This window comes from Phyllobates terribilis, unplaced genomic scaffold, assembly GCF_046119375.1.
Source record: "Phyllobates terribilis strain yellow unplaced genomic scaffold, ASM4611937v1 Scaffold_8__6_contigs__length_399053987, whole genome shotgun sequence".
Taxonomy (NCBI): Eukaryota; Metazoa; Chordata; class Amphibia; order Anura; family Dendrobatidae; genus Phyllobates; species Phyllobates terribilis.
This window is the reverse complement of record NW_027362768.1, coordinates 285,266,672-285,287,169: the sequence shown is the minus strand read 5'-3', so window position 1 is coordinate 285,287,169 and position 20,498 is coordinate 285,266,672. Positions and strand designations below refer to the sequence as shown.

General features: G+C 42.3%; 1 protein-coding gene across 2 annotated transcripts in view; it reads right to left on the bottom strand.

Moving 5' to 3' along the window:
• CACNA1I (calcium voltage-gated channel subunit alpha1 I) overlaps nt 1-20,498 on the bottom strand; it is a 737,039-nt gene that overhangs the window by 402,460 nt on the left and 314,081 nt on the right. The gene's annotated exons all lie outside the window — the stretch shown is intronic.

The window sequence follows — 20,498 nt, the reverse complement described above, 5'->3', positions numbered from 1 at the left end:
GACTGGCAGTCAGCTCTCCTGACCCGAACGTGACAGATGAATAGAAATGCATTAAGCTGTCACCCTCGGATCCTTGTTTGAGTTACACAGCTGTGTGACTCTTCCCTTAAGATGAGTATTCATTCTTTTTTTTAAAGGGATTGTCCACTACTAGGACAACCTCTTCTTGATGTAAATGTTTGGCCTATACTCACCTCCCGTGACAGCAATGTTTCAATGGTGTCGGCACTCGCGGTCCCGGGGCTCCCGTGAGGTTGTTGAGACACGTGACCCTGGAGCCTAATTAGCGCTGGCATCACTGTCTCTACCTTCTGTCGAATTGAACATGAAGAGAAAGTCAGGGCTTCAGCTGATTGCTGGCACGGGAGGGGAGTATAGCCTTTTTAATTTTATCGGGGTCAAGCCTCGGGTATAACAAGGAGTTGTCCAAGTAGTGGACAACTTCTTTAACCATTTGCTGACCATCTTCAGTTCAGCAAAATGTCAGCCAGTCAGCTGCTATTTTGTTGAATTTGTGCAGAGCACATTACAAAAAATCCATATTCTCCATATCCTGGAGAATATGAATTTTTGTAAAATTTGAGATGAATTCATCTCCACTCTAAAGTTCGCTCATCTCTAGTTAAAAAGTGTGCCCTAAGTCTCACTTTGCAATCTCCTTTATGACATTCATTACCAAAACCTTCTTATTTGCACTCTTCAACCTGCTAATACAGTAGTTTCAGACATTTCTCATTTACATGTGTGTGTCCCTACCAGGAATAAATGCTGAGGGCTCATCTACACGTCCAATTTTCTCATATGAGTGCTATCCAAGGTTTTCACAGATAACACTCTTACATATGATATTCTATGGGGCTGTGCACATGTTCAAATTTTTCCCGGAACGAGTGGTGGTCCATGGAAAATATTGGAGACGTCTGATTTTTATTTGAGTGTCGGATCAAAATTGTCAATGCAAGTCTTACGGTTCATGAAGAACCTGAGTGAGGTCCAACTCTTGAGTATCAGTGTAGGATCCTTTATTCCCCGTCTTCCCCTTTTTGGGGCCGTAGGCTATATATGAATTCACATGGTTGTGTAATCATCAATTGTGAGTGCTGTATGCATCTTATAAAAAAAGCAAATCTTATTAGAAGAAACCATAAAAACCATCTTGGATGGCAAGGTTTGTGTAAGGTTGTCCTTGTCCCTGTTTACCTCTAATAGGTTTCCAATCTGTTTTTAATATACTCGTAAAGTATGCAACTTTAAGAGATATCAGGTGCAGGCAGATGATCTTTCTATAATTATTTTAATAAAAAAAGTGAACTTTAAAAACTATACATAAACGATAATACAAAAATATTTTGTGCAGCTTGCAATTTTAATGACTCATAGAATACAATATATATTAATCCCTATTTACCATTTTTGGATTTTTTTACTTACTTTTTCTTTTTTTGTTTTGTGGTACTCATTGCTATTTACTTCATGAATTTTGTGCAAGATTAAAACTACTTGATTTTTGTCTTTGACCCCGTTTTGCACTCTTTAAGCGCAAAAGTCACAAGTTTTATAAAATGGTGTAAAATTTGCACAGAAATAACTGGTATACAAAAAAATCACTGCGGGGGGAGACGAGAGTATATTTGCGCCAAATATTGCACTTTTTAACCCCTTCACGACATATGATGTAAACTTACGTGGGCGCCAATGGGTTGTCATGACAGTTAGGGGTCTGCTGAAGACCCCCTGTGCCTATCATTATGATCCACCTGTGAAAGCCAGCCCGTGGCTGGTGTTCATAAGAGATCGTGATTTTAGCTATGCACAGCAATGCTATGTGTAGCACAAGTGATCAGATAATCACAGTTTCAAGTCCTCTAAGGGGACTATTAGATACAGTAAAAAGTGCAAAAAGTTTTTAAAATATGAAAAAAATAAAAAAGACACAAATGTTCAAATCACTCCCCTTTTTCACCATTAAAAAATAAAACAAGTTAAAAAATACACATATTTGGCATCGCTGCATTCGTAAAAATCCAATCTTCTAAAATATAGAATAAATTAATCCGATCAGTAAAAGGCGTAACAAGAAAAAAAATAAAAAAGCTCAAATTACTTTTTTGGACCGTCGCAAGATTGGAATATTATTCAATAAGAGGCCATCAAAACATCGTATCTACCCCAGGATGGTATCAATAAAAACGTCAGCTCGGGGCGCAAAAAATAAGGCCTTGGAAAATGTTGACAAAAACAAAATATTAATTTACAAAAAAAATTTTACCACTTAAATAAAAAGAAAAACTTTACATATTTGCTATCTGTGTACCTGCATACTTGTACTGACATGGAGAATCATATTGCCAGGTCAGTTTTACCATAGAGTTAACATGGTAAATAAAAAAAAAAAAACAATTGTGAAATTGCACTTCTTTTTAAATTTCAACGCATTTTTTTCCCCATTTTCCAGTACACTATGTGGTAGAATGAATGGTGTCATTCAAACGTACACCTTGTCCCGAACAAAACTAGCCCTCATACAGATATATTGACAGAAAAATAAAAAAGGTATGGCTCTTGGAAGAAGGGGAGGAATAAAAAAAAACAACTAAAAAAGACAAAATCGCCCATGTGGTGATGGGGTTAAAAATAGTGTTGAGCCACCCCCGTAGTGTTCGGGTTCGGTTCGGTTCGTCAAACACCGGGATGTTCGAGGAACTGTTCGTCGAACTGTTCGTCGAACACCTTAGAACACCGTCGAACACCGTTAAAACCAATGGCAGGCAAACAAAAACACATAGGAACACATAGAAAACACCTTCAAAGGTGTCCAAAAGCTGACAAACTGCTCAGAAGACGCTTTCTTTAAAAAAGCCGGCCGGCAATTCAGCAGCGGCATACACCGGTACCCGACAATTTAGACATGAAGGAATAGAGCATCACACATAGATTAGATAGATAGAAACATGTCAGTCACATATATATGAAGTACAGTGACAGTGTTGCTTACTGTACTTGTCATTTAGTGTAAAGGATTTATTAAAAAATATAATAGTGTTTTCGTGCACCGTCTCTTTAAAAAAGCCGGCCGGCAATTCAGCAGCGGTACCCGACAATTTATAACAGACAGAATAGAGCTTCACACATAGATTAGATAGATAGAAACATGTCAGTCACATATATATGAAGTACTGTGACAGTGTTGCTTACTGTACTTGTCATTTACTGCAAAGGATTTATTAAAAAAAATAATAGTGTTTTCATGCATCGTCTCTTTAAAAAAGCCGCCGGCAATTCAGCATCTGTACCCGACAATTTATAACAGACAGAATAGAGCTTCACACATAGATTAGATAGATAGAAACATGTCAGTCACATATATAATAAGTACAGTGACAGTGTTGGTTACTGTACTTGTCATTTAGTATTAAAATAAAGGATTTATTATTAAAAAAAATTGGCGTGGGGTTCCCCGTAATTTTAGTCTCTAGCGGAGGTTAAGCAGACAGCTGGGGCAGATGTTTGAAGCCTGGGAAGGGGGTAATACCCACGGAGCTTCCCAGGCTACTAATATCAGCCCCCAGCTGAATACCTAGCCTTTACTAGCTATTAAAATGGAGGACCCCCCCAAAAAAATGACGTGGGGTCCCCCCTAATTTAATAGCTAGCAAAGGCTAGGCAGACAGCTGGGGGCTGATATTAATAGCCCAGGAAGGGAGCCATGAATATTGGCCCCCTCCCAGGCTAGAAACACCAGCCGTCAGCCGCCCCAGAAATGGCGCATCCATAGGATGCGCCAATTCTGGCACTTAGCCTCGCTCTTCCACGCTGCCCTGGTGCGGTGGCAGGGGGTAATAGGGTTGGGGTTGATGTCAGCTTATAATGCCAGCTGACATCAAGCCCAGGTTAGTAATGGAGAGGCGTCTATAAGACACCCCCATTACTAACCCCATAGTCAAAGTTAAAAAAAAAACACAAACACCCAGAATAAAGTCCTTTAATTGAAATAAAGACACAATTCTTTATTGTTCTAAATTAAACCATACTTACCATCACGCCCATTCCAGCGGAAGCCAACGATCTCCTGCAATAAAAGAAAAATAATAAAGCAACCTCATCCTTACCTTTCCATGGTTCCCAGACAGCTTCAGCTCTGCTACATCGAGATGACAGGCTGGACCGCAGCAGAACGCTGCCATCCAGCCTGTCATCCCGCAGACACTGAGAAGCGCAGGCATGCTTGCGCTCCTCAGTGTCTGACTGTGACGGCATCCAGATGAGCCGACAATGAACTCGGCTCACCTCATGTACGTCACTGACAGCGTGGGAAAATTCTCCTGCACTCAGCGCTTCAGCGTGAGAATTTTCCCACGCTGTCAGTGACGTGCATGAGGTGAGCCGAGTTCATTGGACATGACCTCGGCTCATCTGGATGCCGTCACAGCCAGACACTGAGGAGCGCAAGCAAGCCTGCGCTTCTCAGTGTCTGCGGGATGACAGGCTGGATGGCAGCGTTCTGCTGCGGTCCAGCCTGTCATCTCGATGTAGCAGAGCTGAAGCTGTCGTGGGAGCCATGGAAAGGTAAGGATGATGTTGCTTTATTATTTTACTTTTATTGCAGGAGATCATTGGCTTCAGCTGGAATGGGCGTGGCGGTAAGTATGGTGTAATTTAGAACAATAAAGAATTGTGTGTTTATTTCAATTAAAGGACTTTTTTCTGGGTGTTTGTGTTTTTTTTAAATACTTTACTAGAAATTCATGGTGGTCATGTCTAATATTGGCGTGACCCCATGAATTTCGGGCTTAGGGCCAGCTGATAATGCCAAGCTGGCCTTAACCCCTTTATTACCCAGTGAGCCACCGCACCAGGGCCCTGGATGAGTTGGGTACAGCGCCAGAAGATGGCGCTTCTATGAACGCGCCATTTTCCGGGGCGGCTGCGGACTGCAATTTGCAGCGGGTGGGGCCCAGAAAGCTTGGGCCTCCCTGCGCTGCAGATTCCAGCCCCCAGCTGCCTAGTTGTACCTGGCTGGACACAAAAATAGGGCGAAGCTTCACATATTTTTTTTTTAAATTCATGAAATTCATGGAATAATTAAGAAAAAAAGGGCTTCCCTATATTGTTGTGTCCGGCTAGGTACAAATAGGCAGCTGGTGGTTGGGAGCAGCCCGTTCCTGCCTGCTGTACCTGACTGGACACAAATATAGGGCGAAGCCCCACATCAATTTTTTTTTCATTATTTCATGAATTTCCTGAAATAATTTAAAAAAAATTGACGTGGGGCTTCGCCCTATATTTGTGTCCAGTCAGGTACAGCAGGCAGGAACGGGCTGCCCCCAACCACCAGCTGCCTATTTGTACCTGGCCAGACACAACAATATAGGGAAGCCCTTTTTTAAAAAAATTATTTCATGAAATAATTAAAAAAAAATTGACGTGGGGCTTCGCACTATATTTGTGTCCAGCCAGGTACAGCAGGCAGGGACGGGCTGCCCCCAACCACCAGCTGCCTATTTGTACCTGGTTGGACACAACAATATAGGGAAGCCCTTTTTTTCTTAATTATTCCATGAATTTCATGAAATAATTAAAAAAAAAAATGCGTGGGGCTTCGCCCTATTTTTGTGCCCAGCCAGGTACAACTAGGCAGCTGGGAGCTGGAATCCGCAGCGCAGGGAGGCCCAAGCTTTCTGGGCCCCACCCGCTGCAAAGTGCAGTCCGCAGCCGCCCCAGAAAATTTGCGCGTTCATAGAAGCGCCATCTTCTGGCGCTGTACCCAACTCATCCAGGGCCCTGGTGCCGTGGCTCACTGGGTAATAAAGGGGTTAAGGCCAGCTTGGCATTATCAGCTGGCCCTAAGCCCGAAATTCATGGGGTCACGCCAATATTAGACATGACCACCATGAATTTCTAGTAAAGTATTTAAAAAAACACAACACCCAGAATAAAGTCCTTTAATTGAAATAAACACACAATTCTTTATTGTTCTAAATTAAACCATACTTACCATCACGCCCATTCCAGCTGAAGCCAATGTCTTCTGCAATAAAAGTAAAATAATTAAGCAACCTCATCCTTACCTTTCCATGGTTCCCACGACAGCTTCAGCTCTGCTACATCGAGATGACAGGCTGGACCGCAGCAGAACCCTGCCATCCAGCCTGTCATCCCGCGGACACTCAGAAGTGCAGGCATGCTTGCGCTCCTCAGTGTCTCTCTGTGACGGCATAAAGATGAGCCGAGGTCATGTCCAATGAACTCAGCTCACCTCATGCACGTCACTGACAGCGTGGGAAAATTCTCCTGCACTCAGCGCTACAGCGTGAGAATTCTCCCACGCTGTCAGTGACGTGCATGAGGTGAGCTCATTCATGTCCAATGAACTCAGCTGACCTCATGCACGTCACTGACAGCGTGGGAGAATTCTCACGCTGAAGTGCTGAGTGCAGGAGAATTCTCCCACGCTGTCAGTGACGTGCATGAGGTGCGCCGAGTTCATTGGACATGAACTCGTCTCATCTTTATGCCGTCACAGCCAGACACTGCAGAGCGCAAGCATGCCTGCGCTTCTCAGTGTCTGCGGGATGACAGGCTGGATGGCAGCGTTCTGCTGCGGTCCAGCCTGTTATCTCGATGTAGCAGAGCTGAAGCTGTCGTGGGAACCATGGAAAGGTAAGGATGAGGTTGCTTTATTATTTTTCTTTTATTGCAGGAGATCGTTGGCTTCAGCTGGAATGGGCGTGACGGTAAGTATGGTTTAATTTAGAACAATAAAGGAATGTGTCTTTATTTCAATTAAAGGGCTTTATTCTGGGTGTTTGTGTTTTCTTTTAACTTTGACTATGGGGTTAGTAATGGGGGTGTCTTATAGACGCCTCTCCATTACTAACCTGGGCTTGATGTCAGCTGGCATTATAAGCTGACATCAACCCCAACCCTATTACCCCACTGCCACCGGTACAGGGCAGTGGGAAGAGCGAGGCTAAGTGCCAGAATTGGCGCATCCTATGGATGCGCCATTTCTGGGGCGGCTGACGGCTGGTGTTTCTAGCCTGGGAGGGGGCCAATATTCATGGCTCCCTTCCTGGGCTATTAATATCAGCCCCCAGCTGTCTGCCTAGCCTTTGCTAGCTATTAAATTAGGGGGGACCCCACGTCATTTTTTTGGGGGGGTCCTCCATTTTAATAGCTAGTAAAGGCTAGGTATTCAGCTGGGGGCTGATATTAGTAGCCTGGGAAGCTCCGTGGGTATTACCCCCTTCCCAGGCTTCAAACATCTGCCCCAGCTGTCTGCTTAACCTCCGCTAGAGACTAAAATTACGGGGAACCCCACGCCAATTTTTTTTAATAATAAATCCTTTATTTTAATACTAAATGACAAGTACAGTAACCAACACTGTCACTGTACTTATTATATATGTGACTGACATGTTTCTATCTATCTAATCTATGTGTGAAGCTCTATTCTGTCTGTTATAAATTGTCGGGTACAGATGCTGAATTGCCGGCCGGCTTTTTTAAAGAGACGGTGCATGAAAACACTATTATTTTTTTTAATAAATCCTTTGCAGTAAATGACAAGTACAGTAAGCAACACTGTCACAGTACTTCATATATATGTGACTGACATGTTTCTATCTATCTAATCTATGTGTGAAGCTCTATTCTGTCTGTTATAAATTGTCGAGTACAGATGCTGAATTGCCGGCCGGCTTTTTTAAAGAGACGGTGCATGAAAACACTATTATTTTTTTTAATAAATACTTTGCAGTAAATGACAAGTACAGTAAGCAACACTGTCACAGTACTTCATATATATGTGACTGACATGTTTCTATCTATCTAATCTATGTGTGAAGCTCTATTCTGTCTGTTATAAATTGTCGGGTACAGATGCTGAATTGCCAGCCGGCTTTTTTAAAGAGACGGTGCATGAAAACACTATTATTTTTTTTAATAAATCCTTTGCAGTAAATGACAAGTACAGTAAGCAACACTGTCACAGTACTTCATATATATGTGACTGACATGTTTCTATCTATCTAATCTATGTGTGAAGCTCTATTCTGTCTGTCATAAATTGTCGGGTACAGATGCTGAATTGCCGGCCGGCTTTTTTAAAGAGACGGTGCATGAAAACACTATTATATTTTTTAATAAATCCTTTACACTAAATGACAAGTACAGTAAGCAACACTGTCACTGTGCTTCTTATATGTGTGACTGACATGTTTCTATCTATCTAATCTATGTGTGAAGCTCTATTCTTTCGGTTCTAATTGTCGGGTACCGGTGTATGCCGCTGCTGAATTGCCGGCTTTTCATGTTTCACTGTGAGCACTCTTCCCATCGATTTGGGCAATCACTGTAATGCCACAACCACCATGGCTGTGACGTTACAGTGAGTGGCAGACAATCCCTGCATGATTGGTGCTCTAAATAGCGCCAGACATGCAGGACACGCTTTTGGTGCACGAACAGTTATCGAACATAACCTCGAACAGCCGAATTTTTTGCAAATCGTTCGGGTTCATCGAACAACTCGAACACCGCCCAAAACAGCTCGAATTTGAGATTGGCGAACAGTTCTAGTCAAACACCGCTCATCTCTAGTTAAAAAGTCATATTTCATGAATCTGTCTAAAACATCTGAAAAAGCCACATTGATGTAAAAATGATAGAACAGACTAAAGCACAAAAGACTTTTCAAAAGGAGGAAATGATTTGATGAATTTGGTCAAAATGTCACTGAGAGGTATTCACACCAAACTGACAAAAATTCTACGATGCATCTAGCCCATAGTGTTTACTGAACAGTGCATAATGTAAAAAAATGTAAAAAAAATGTTCTCAGGTAATGGAAATCAATCAATAAACCATATGAATCACAATATGATGCTGTTAAAAAACGCAATTTATCCCACAAAGAAAACAAGCTCACATTTGACTACATTGATGAAAAAATAAAAAGTAGTCAGGCTCTTTAACTGAAGTAAAAAAAAGTGTTTTTTTTTTCATAAAACGTGATTTTATTGTCCAAAAAGTAAATAAAATATAAAAGTAAAGAACCACTCCAATGTTTTTTTTATTTCAGGAGTGGTGCCAATAATCTAAGAACCCTGATCCTAGTATTATACTTATCAGCTGACGTCTTCACCTGTTCCCGGTGCCACTCCGGTCTCACTCCGCCATCTTGTGACTGCAACGTCTGACTGACCGGAAGTCAGAGATAAAAGCCACAAACCATCAATGTAAGAGCTCATGCACACGACCAATTTTCTAGAACGAGAGCTATCCATGGTCTTCATAAATAGCACTTGTATTCTATAGGCCTTTTCACATGTACAATCTTATCCTCGGACCAAGAAGTCAGTGGAAATAATCTGAGACATATCCAATTTTGATCTGAGTGTCAGATCAAAATCGACAATGCAAGTCTATGGTTCCGAGAAAAAGAATCGGACCGCACTACAGTCTGATTTTCACAGACTGACAGAATGGAGAAGGTGGAGAAATTTTTTTTTTCTCTCTACGTCCAAGAAAAACTGATGACACTCTGATCAAACTCTGATCAGAATAATAGGATAATTTTTCCCAGATGTGGAGAAATCGGTCGTTTGACCCTACTCTAAGTCTATGAGAGCCTCGTTCTGGACTTATAAACTTACATTGAGTTGTGACTTCCAGACATTCCGTAGTAAAAGTTACTCTAAGGCTATGTGCCCACGATGCAGAAATGCTGCTGATTTTTTCTGCATCTCCCTGGCAGGAAAAACGCATGCAGATTTTACATGTGGTTTTCTTGCCAGGTAGAAGTGTTTGTCAAGCGTTTTTGCATGCATTTTCGCATGCGGGCTATCAAGCGCTTTTCCAAGCGATTTTAGCATCACTTGGAAAAGTGCTTGACAACTTGGTCACACTATATAAATCCATGCAACCGGCCTGGATTTATATAGTGTGACCAAGTTAATAGTTAAAAAAAAGAATAAAAATGGTAAAAAATAAAAAAAAAACATTATATTCACCTTCCGATGGCCCCCGGTCTCCTTCTCCGATGCGTCCGGTGTTTTCGGCGGCTCGTGATGGTGTAAAAGGACCTTCCATGACGTCATTTAGTCATGTGACAGGTCACGCGACCGCCGACGTCAGCGGTCGCGTGACCTGTCACATGACTAAATGACGTCATGGAAGGTCCTTTTACACCATCGCGAGCCACCGGGGAGCCAGGATGCACCGGAGAGGAGACTGGGGGCCATCAGAAGGTGAGTATAATGTTTTTTTTTTTATTTTAAATTCTTTTTTTTTACAGTTTCTATGGTACCCGGGTCTGGATGAGAGTCTCCTCTTCTCCAGACCCGGGTACCATCCGCACATTGAATCACTTAATATCCGCATGACTACATGTACACATGCGGATATTATGCGATTCAATGCAAGTCAATGGCGGCAATTACTCCGCGTTTCTGCAAAAATAATGGACATGCTGAAGATTTTTCCACAATGATAATCCACAGCAGAAATTTCCGCAGCATGTGCACAGCACATGCAGATTATCATTGGGGACCATGGGGCACGTATTACCAAGCGTGTTTTAAGCGTTTTCGCTGCGGAAATTCTGCGGCAAAAATGCTTGAAAAACACATAGTGGGCACGCAGCCTAAATCATGATTCTCCGGGATAATACAATCACTGAGATACTAAACTTGTATAGATTATTTTTTATTATTTATTATTTTTTATTTAGGTGGAGGAAAAAAATTGAGAAATTTTTGTTTGAGTCACCATTAGTGTTGGGCATTCCAATACTGAAATATCGGGTATCGACCGATATTCGCGGAATCGGAGTTCCGATACTGAGTTCCGATACTTTTAGAATATCGAATACCGGAATCGGAAGTTCCCATAATGCCTGCGCTCTGCAGTGTCTCTGAAGGATGACAAGCTGGATGGCAGCGCTCAGCTTACTGTACTTGTCATTTAGTGTTAAAGGATTTATTAAAAAAAATAATAGTGTTTTCATGCACCGTCTCTTTAAAAAAGCCGGCCGGCAATTCAGCAGCGGTACCCGACAATTTATAACAGACAGAATAGAGCATCACACATAGATTAGATAGATAGAAACATGTCAGTCACATATATAAGAAGTACAGTGACAGTGTTGATTACTGTACTTGTCATTTAGTGTTAAAATAAAGGATTTATTAAAAAAAAATTGGCGTGGGGTTCCCCGTAATTTTAGGCTCTAGCGGAGGTTAAGCAGACAGCTGGGGCAGATGTTTGAAGCCTGGGAAGGGGGTAATACCCACAGAGCTTCCCAGGCTACTAATATCAGCTCCCAGCTGAATACCTAGCCTTTACTAGCTATTAAAATGGGGGACCCACCCAAAAAAATGACGTGGGGTCCCCCCTATTTTAATAGCTAGCAAAGGCTAGGTAGACAGCTGGGGGCTGATATTAATAGCCCAGGAAGGGTGCCATGAATATTGGCCCCCTCCCAGGCTAGAAACACCAGCCGTCAGCCGCCCCAGAAATGGCGCATCCATAGGATGCGCCAATTCTGGCACTTAGCCTCGCTCTTCCCACTGCCCTGTAGCGGTGGCAGTGGGGTAATAGGGCTGGGGTTGATGTCAGCTTATAATGCCAGCTGACATCAAGCCCAGGTTAGTAATGGAGAGATGTCTATAAGACACCCCCATTACTAACCCCATAGTCAAAGTTAAAAAAAAAAACACAAACACCCAGAATAAAGTCCTTTAATTGAAATAAACACACAATTTTTTAATGTTCTAAATTAAACCATACTTACCATCACGACCATTCCAGCGGAAGCCAATGTCTTCTGCAATAAAAGTAAAATAATAAAGCAACATCTATCCTTACCTTTCCATGGTTCCCACGACAGCTTCAGCTCTGCTACATTCACATGACAGGATGGATCGCAGCCTAAAGCTGCCATCCAGCTTGCCATGCCGCAGAGACTGAGAAGCGCAGGCATGCTTGCGCTCCTCAGTGTCTCGCTGTGACGGCATCCAGATGAGCCGAGTTCATGTCCAATGAACTCAGCTCACCTCATGCACGTCACTGACAGCGTGGGAAAATTCTCCTGCTCAAGCGCTGAGCGCAGGAGAATTTTCCCACGCTGTCAGTGACGTGCATGAGGTGAGCTGAGTTCATTGGACATGAGCTCACCTCATGCACATCACTGACAGCGTGGGAAAATTCTCCTGCTCAAGCGCTAAGCACAGGAGAATTTTTCCACGCTGTCAGTGACGTGCATGAGGTGAGCTGAGTTCATTGGACATGAGCTCACCTCATGCACGTCACTGACAGCGTGGGAGAATTCTCCTGCTCAAGTGCTGAGTGCAGGAGAATTTTCCCACGCTGTCAGTGACATGCATGAGGTGAGCTGAGTTCATTGGACATGATCTCACCTCATGCACGTCACTGACAGCGTGGGAAAATTCTCCTGCGCTCAGCGCTTGAGCAGGAGAATTTTCCCACGCTGTCAGTGACGTGCATGAGGTGAGATGAGTTCATTGAACATGAACTCGGCTCATCTGAATGCCGTCACAGACAGACACTGAGGAGCGCAAGCATGCCTGCGCTTCTCAGTCTCTGCGGCATGGCAAGCTGGATGGCAGCTTTCGGCTGCGATCCAGCCTGTCATGTGAATGTAGCAGAGCTGGAGCTGTCGTAGGAACCATGGAAAGGTAAGGATGAGGTTGCTTTATTATTTTACTTTTATTGCAGGAGATCGTTGGCTTCAGCTGGAATGGGCGTGATGGTAAGTATGGTTTAATTTAGAGCAATAAAGAATTGTGTCTTTATTTCAATTAAAAGACTTAATTCTGGGTGTTTGTGGGTTTTTTTTAACTTTGACTATGGGGTTACTAATGGGGGTGTCTTATAGACGCCTCTCCATTACTAACCTGGGCTTGATGTCAGCTGGCATTATAAGCTGACATCAACCCCAGCCCTATTACCCCACTGCCACCGCTACAGGGCAGTGGGAAGAGCGAGGCTAAGTGCCAGAATTGGCACATCCTATGGATACGCCATTTCTAGGGCGGCTGACGGCTGGTGTTTCTAGCCTGGGAGGGGGCCAATATTCATGGCACCCTTCCAGGCTATTAATATCAGCCCCCAGCTGTCTGCCTAGCCTTTGCTAGCTATTAAAATAGGGGGGACCCCACGTCATTTTTTTGGGGGTCCCCCATTTTAATCGCTAATAAAGGCTAGGTATTCAGCTGGGAGCTGATATTAGTAGCCTGGGAAGCTCCGTGGGTATTACCCCCTTCCCAGGCTTCAAACATCTGCCCCAGCTGTCTGCTTAACCTCCGCTAGAGCCTAAAATTACGGGGAACCCCACGCCAATTTTTTTTTAATAAATCCTTTATTTTAACACTAAATGACAAGTACAGTAATCAACACTGTCACTGTACTTATTATATATGTGACTGACATGTTTCTATCTATCTAATCTATGTGTGATTCTCTATTTTTTCTATTCTAAATTGTCGGGTACCGATGCTGAATTGCTGGCCGGCTTTTTTAAAGAGACGGTGCATGAAAACACTGTTATTTTTTTAAATAAATCCTTTACACTAAATGACAAGTACAGTAACCAACACTGTCACTGTACTTCTTATATATGTGACTGACATGTTTCTATCTATCTAATCTATGTGTGAAGCTCTATTCTTTCTGTTGTAAATTGTCGGGTACCGGTGTATGTCGCTGCTGAATTGCCGGCTTTTCATGTAATACATTCTACATTATTCTTAGTTGTTTTCCTTCATGTAGAATTAACCTACAAGGAAAGAAAGGGTTTTTTTTTATTCCGATATTTGTGTCCCATTGACTTGCATTGGTTTCCGGTATCGGAATCGGCGATATCCGATACTTCTTGGGTATCGGTCCGATCCAATCCGATCCGATATCGGAAGGTATCGCTCAACACTAGTCACCATACATCATATTCAGAGACGCGGAACATTTTTGTTTTTCCATCGACTGAGCTGGGTGAGAGCTTGTTTGTTGTGTGACAAATCTGACGGTTTTATTTATATCATTTTTGGCTTTGTTTTCAGCAGCACATTGATCTGTGTAAACAGGACTTGTGCTGCCGAGAACAAACATATTCCATGCACTGAAAATGATTGTAGAAATGATTGTTCTGGTCTTGTGGAAGTGTAGTCGACTTTTCTTAGACAGTCTATTAAACAGCCGCCGTTTGACGTCCATGTAGACTATCTGCAGTCATTTAACAACTGCAGTCTTCCACTGTAAGTCGGGATATTACACCATTTACACAGATAAGAATCTCTATGGATATCCCATTTCATTCCTCTTAGAGTGCGCTGTACTTCATCATAATCTATAAATCTCATCTAATAATTTATAAAAAAAAACACTTAGTTGATTATTTTATATTGCAGCTGCCATGTCTATACAATTAATTCAGAAAATCCTCAGTTTAGCCATCCCCACAAAGTTTTCTTGAAAAAAAAAAAAAAACGAATTTCCTTCTACATATGAACATCTTATTAAAGGGGTTGTCCACTAATAGGACAACCTCTTCTTAAACTAAATGTTCGTCCCCGATAAAATCAAAAACCTATACTCCCCTCCCGCGCCGGTTCAGTTCCAGTGGTGTCAGCACTCGTGGTCCCGCGGCTGTGATGCGGTGGAGTGACACGTGATGCCCGGCGCTCAACCAGTGCTGATGTCACTGTCTACACCTTTGGACAAATTCAACATGAAGAGGAAGCCAGGGCTGCAGCTGATCCCGGACCGATCGGGGCCAAACATTTAGTTTAAGAAGGGGTTGTCCTAGTAGTGGCCAGCCCCTTTAATGACATCAAAATTTGGTCTCGTGCACACGACCGATTATTATTTTGGACAAGTACTATCTGTGGTTTTCACAGATAGCACTCATACCCATGATATTCTGTGGGACTGTGTAAGATCAAAATCAAAATGCAAGTCTATGGGTCTGTGGAAAACATTGGACTGCACTTGGATGACATCCAAGTGTGGTCTGATTTTCATGGACTAAGAGAATGGAGAAGGTGGAGAAACTTTCTTTTTCTCTCCATGTCCAAGAAAAACTGATGCTACTATGATCAAAATAATCAGAAAGTTTTTTTTTGGATGGAGAGAAAACAGTCGCATGAACCTACCTTAAAGCTAGAGTTACATGACCGATTTTCTCTCATCCGAGAAAACCGGTCCACACACTGTGATCAGGTATTGTGTACCAATTTTCACGGATGTGGAAAATAAAAAATAAATACTCCATAATCTCCATCTCGTCAGTCCGTGAAAATCGGACCGCACTCAGATGTCACCCAAGTGGAGTCTGATTTTTTTCGCGGACCTATGGACATGAGTGGCCAAATGTGATCTGATAATCAGAAGCAATTTGTACATGGTGCGACTTGTTTCCTCGGACCGACTTGGTCTGAGTAAATAATCGGACAATTGCATAGTCCCATAGAATAACATGGGGACGAGTCCTAGCCATCAAAACTATCCGTGTGCAAGAGCCCTTAAGAACATAATGGGGCATATTTATTAATACCGTTTAATTCTTAGTGCAAAGTTAGACTACAGTTTTAAAATGTACCAGAATTATCACAGTGCCTCATCATGCTCTAGTCTGAGTTTATGCCACTTATTACTGGGCTTACTTTGAGAAAGAAATTTGTACCAAAATTGTGGAGCATTTTTTGCCACAAAATATTGTAAGTTAGGTTATGCTCTTCTCCATCGAGATCATATCCTTTCTAGTACAAGACACAAAAGTGTCTAAAACATGATACATTTGTGTGAAAGACAGTTTTTGGAGCAATTATGCCAGAATTCAGCTTGATACATTTTCCCCATTATTGTTCCCTTTATTAATAAATAGTATATCTAGCATACAAAAAGAGGATCTGAATTTGTCCAATCTTTTAAACCATTCTGATGGTGAACAAACAATATTTTATTAACTATATATAAGAATAGTTTTTTTTTACACTGGCCAATTTCTACCTCTGGAATTCAGTCATTTATCTCAAAATTTGTACATTTTTATTCTCAAATTCCACATAATATAATTTAGTAGGTTATGAGCCCAACTCAATATCAAGTGGGAAAACATACAAAAAAGATTATACAGAAGTATTCACAGGTAGTGTAAATTCTGCTGCTTTTTAATCGAATGTTTTCTGCAGGTGCCCATACCAAAATATGCAATAACAATCTTTTCGGGATTGTTGAGTTTTTTGCTCAAATTTTAAATGCATTTTAAACTTTATTTGACGCAAAAAAACGCATCAAATAAATTGCAAAATGCATTATAAATTTGATCAAAAAACTCAACAGTTCCGAGAAGATTTTTATTGCATATTTTGGTCCTGACTTGTAATGCGTTTTTTTTTAGCACAGAAAAGCTTTAATTCCACTATTAAAAATGCAACTATGTTTTTTACATGCGTTTCTTCAGGTTCCCCATAGAAGCTTATAGTGAGAAAACGCACCAATAAACATATAGATTGATAGCATCTTTATATGCTCAGTGGCCATAAGATTTCATTAAATCACATCCACTTTGCTTATACAGTTAAACAAAGCAGAATTTACGTACCAAAAAATAAAAAAAATTATGTCATATGGGAACATGGCCTGATGTCGATATCAAGAAGAGTAAATTATTTCTCAAAATTGTGCATTTACCGTAATTCTAATTTAATCTACTTTTTTATATGGCTACAACACTCTTTCTTATGACTTTTATAATTGACATAAATGTTCTGTTTTTGAGCATGGGTCATCTGTCGTCAGATATTGTTGTAGTGCGTGCAGGAGTAATTTGCTGTCTCTGTAACATGCACTGTGCCTACACTTGACTCCAGAATAGTTTGGACTAGACTGTGTATTACCATCAGTTAATATGTTTATCTCTGAGCTCAGATAATGAACACTGATTTTTTAATAGCTTTTATAATCAGCAAGCTGTACTGCACATGCTGATAGGAAGACAAGTATAGACACAGTTTTCATCCATTAATGATAATGGCACTAATGCTTCCTAGAAATAACTCACTGTATGCATGCCAGCCATTCACAAACAGCTATGCACTATCAATCTATCTATCTATCTATCTATCTATCTATCTATCTATCTATCTATCTATCTATCTATCAACAAACGGAAAAAATGATGCAAAGTAAGAATTCAAAAATGGAAGTGTAAGTAGTTTATTTTTAGCAATTATCAAAATCTAAATCAAATCCATATTTGGGGTAACCATCCTGTGCCTTAAGAATAGTATCAGTTTTTCCATGTACACGTGCACAAAGTCAGGGATCTTGTAGGATTACACTCAGGTGAATGAGTAACCAATTATACCAAACAGGTAATAATGATCATCATTTTCAAATCTAGGTTGAAACACAGTCATTAACTGAAACAGAAACAACTAAGTAGGAAGCTTAAAACCGGGTGAGGAACAGACAAATTTTACTACTAAAATGAGATTGTGGAACACAGTTTCATGTCACAGATCGTATGACATACACCTTGACAAGATTGAGGACAGCAACAAGGTAGTTATACTTCATCAGCAAGGTGTCTTCCAAACAAAAATTTCAAAACAGACTAAAGTTTCAAGCTTTACTGTTCAAGCTCTTTTGGAGAAGAAACAAGAAATGGGCTGAGGGCCATAGATACAGTAGTTGGCCAAGGAAATGTCTCTCCCCCGGTGGGGCCTTACTGTCTGGGGCAGTATATATGTACAGTACAGACCAAAAGTTTGGACACACCTTCTCATTTAAAGATTTTTCTGTATTTTCATAACTTTGAAAAGTGTACATTCACACTGAAGGCATTAAAACTATGAATTAACACATGTGGAATTATATACTTAACAAAAAAGTGTGAAACAACTGAAAAATTTTCTTATATTCTAGGTTCTTCAAAGTAGCCACATTTTGCTTTGATGACTGCTTTGCACACTCTTGCCATTCTCTTGATGAGCTTCAAGAGGTAGTCACCGGAAATGGTTTTCACTTCACAGGTGTGCCCTGTCAGGTTTAATAAGTGGAATTTCTTGCCTTATTAATGCGGTTGGGACAATCAGTTGTGTTGTGCAGAAGTCTGGAGGATACACAGCTGATAGTCCTACTGAATAGACTGTTAGAATTAGTATTATGGCAAGAAAAAAGCAGCTAAGTAAAGAAAAACGAGTGGCCATCATCACTTTAAGAAATGAAGGTCAGTCAGTGTGAAAAATTGGGCAAACTTTGAAAGTGTCCCCAAGTGCAGTTGCAAAAACCATCAAGCGCTACAAAGAAACTGGCTCACATGAGGACCGCCCCAGGAAAGGAAGACCAAGAGTCACCTCTGCTTCTGAGGATAAGTTTATCCGAGTCACCAGCCTCAGAAATAGCAGGTTAACAGCAGCTCAGATTAGAGACCACACAGAGTTCTAGCAGCAGACACATCTCTACAACAACTGTTAAGAGGAGACTTTGTGCAGCCGGCCTTCATGGTAAAATAGCTGCTAGGAAACCACTGCTAAGGACAGGCAACAAGCAGAAGTGACTTGATTGGGCTAAAGAACACAAAGAATGGACATTAGACCAGTGGAAATCTGTGCTTTGGTTTGATGAGTCCAAATTTGAGATCTTTGGTTCCAACCACCGTGTCTTTGTGCGACGCAGAAAAGGTGAACGGATGGACTCTACATGCCTGGTTCCCACCATGAAGCATGGAGGAGGAGGTGTGATGGTGTGGGGGTGCTTTGCTGATGACACTGTTGGGGATTTATTCAAAATTGAAGGCATACTGAACCCGCATAGCTACCACAGCATCTTGCAGCGGCATGCTATTCCATCGGTTTGCGTTTAGTTGGACCATCATTTATTTTTCAACAGGGCAATGACCCCAAACACACCTCCAGGCTGTGTAAGGGCTATTTGACCAAGAAGGAGAGTGATGGGGTGCTACACCAGATGACCTGGCCTCCACAGTCACCAGACCTGAACCCAATCGAGATAGTTTGGGGTGAGCTGGACCACAGAGTGAAAGCAAAAGGGCCAACAAGTGCTAAGCATCTCTGGGAACTCCTTCAAGATTTTTGGAAGACCATTTCTGGTGACTACCTCTTGAAACTCATCAAGAGAATGCCAAGAGTGTGGAAAGCAGTCATCAAAGCAAAAGGTGGCTACTTTGAAGAACCTGGAATATAAGACATATTTTCAGTTGTTTCACACTTTTTTGTTAAGTATATAATTCCACATGTGTTAATTCATAGTTTTGATGCCTTCAGTGTGAATGCACAATTTTCAAAGTCATGAAAATACAGAAACATCTTTAAATGAGAAGGTGTGTCCAAACTTTTGGTCTGTACTGTATATCACGGTGGCTGGCCCAGGGCGGACAGTGCGCAAAAAAAGGGGTTTTTAATAAAATGAAAATAAAAGTTTGTGACGCCACCTGTGGATTCTGGTAAGAGGTTACCAGCGCTGCGACAGTCCACTGAGGCTGATGTTAGGGGCAGCTTTGATGGGACGGCTCCCCACAGGTGGAGCAGGCCTCAGGGCAGTGTAGGATGAATGGAGGTGGGTACGCTGGGCGTTGTGATGCGATGAGGAAAGTTGGCGCCAGTAAAGAAACAGACAGAGGCACTTCATGCAGTCTTCCAGGGCTTTACTTACAGTTCTTTAAGGCAATTCACAAATGCGCTTACAGGTGATAGCCTCCCTCGTCGCTCTGCGTTCACCGGGAAGGGGTTCAGTCCTCCTTCAAGCAGCTTAGGGGTGCTTGGCAGAACCCCACTTTCAGATGTGCCTAACTTGACCTACTTCACACTCGGTCCTTCTCACCGCTGCCCTACCCTGCCCACTCTCAGTCCTGCTCGGGTATGCTGAAGTCCTTCCTGTTCGTCGGATCCGGGACCAACCTGACCCCCTGGGGTTTCGAATGCGGCAAGCACGATCCCTCCTGTCTCCTGGCAGGAGCGGGGCGTACGGGTGCCACCCTGCACGCGCCGTACCCCCTGGGATCCTATTTGTAGAATGGATTCTGCTCCCTGCTCCCCTCCTGGGCCTCTCTGGCTAGACCTGCCTCTGAAGCAGAGCTCCTACAGAGGCTCTGCTTCTCTCACTTTCCTCCTCAGACTGATCTGTAGACCTAATATGGCTTCCTGTTATATGCTTACTGTATATGTGCTCCGTGTATAAACTTCCTCCACCCACACCCACTATTGGTTCCCCCTACCTTTGGGTTCCCCCCTACTCCAGCCAGGGCCAGGGCTCAGCAGAAAGCTACATTGCGTCTTGCCCCTCCTGCTGGCCTGGAGCAGTGTTGTGTTGAATGTAGGTGGCTGGGGTTCCATGCAGCACTCCCATCTCACCTGAGTGAAGGGAGGCACCACACCTCGGGGTGAGGTGCAGTACCTCTGTGGCGACTGAACCCTTAGGGGCGCCACATTCCCCCCTAGTAAAACACAGCACGTCCG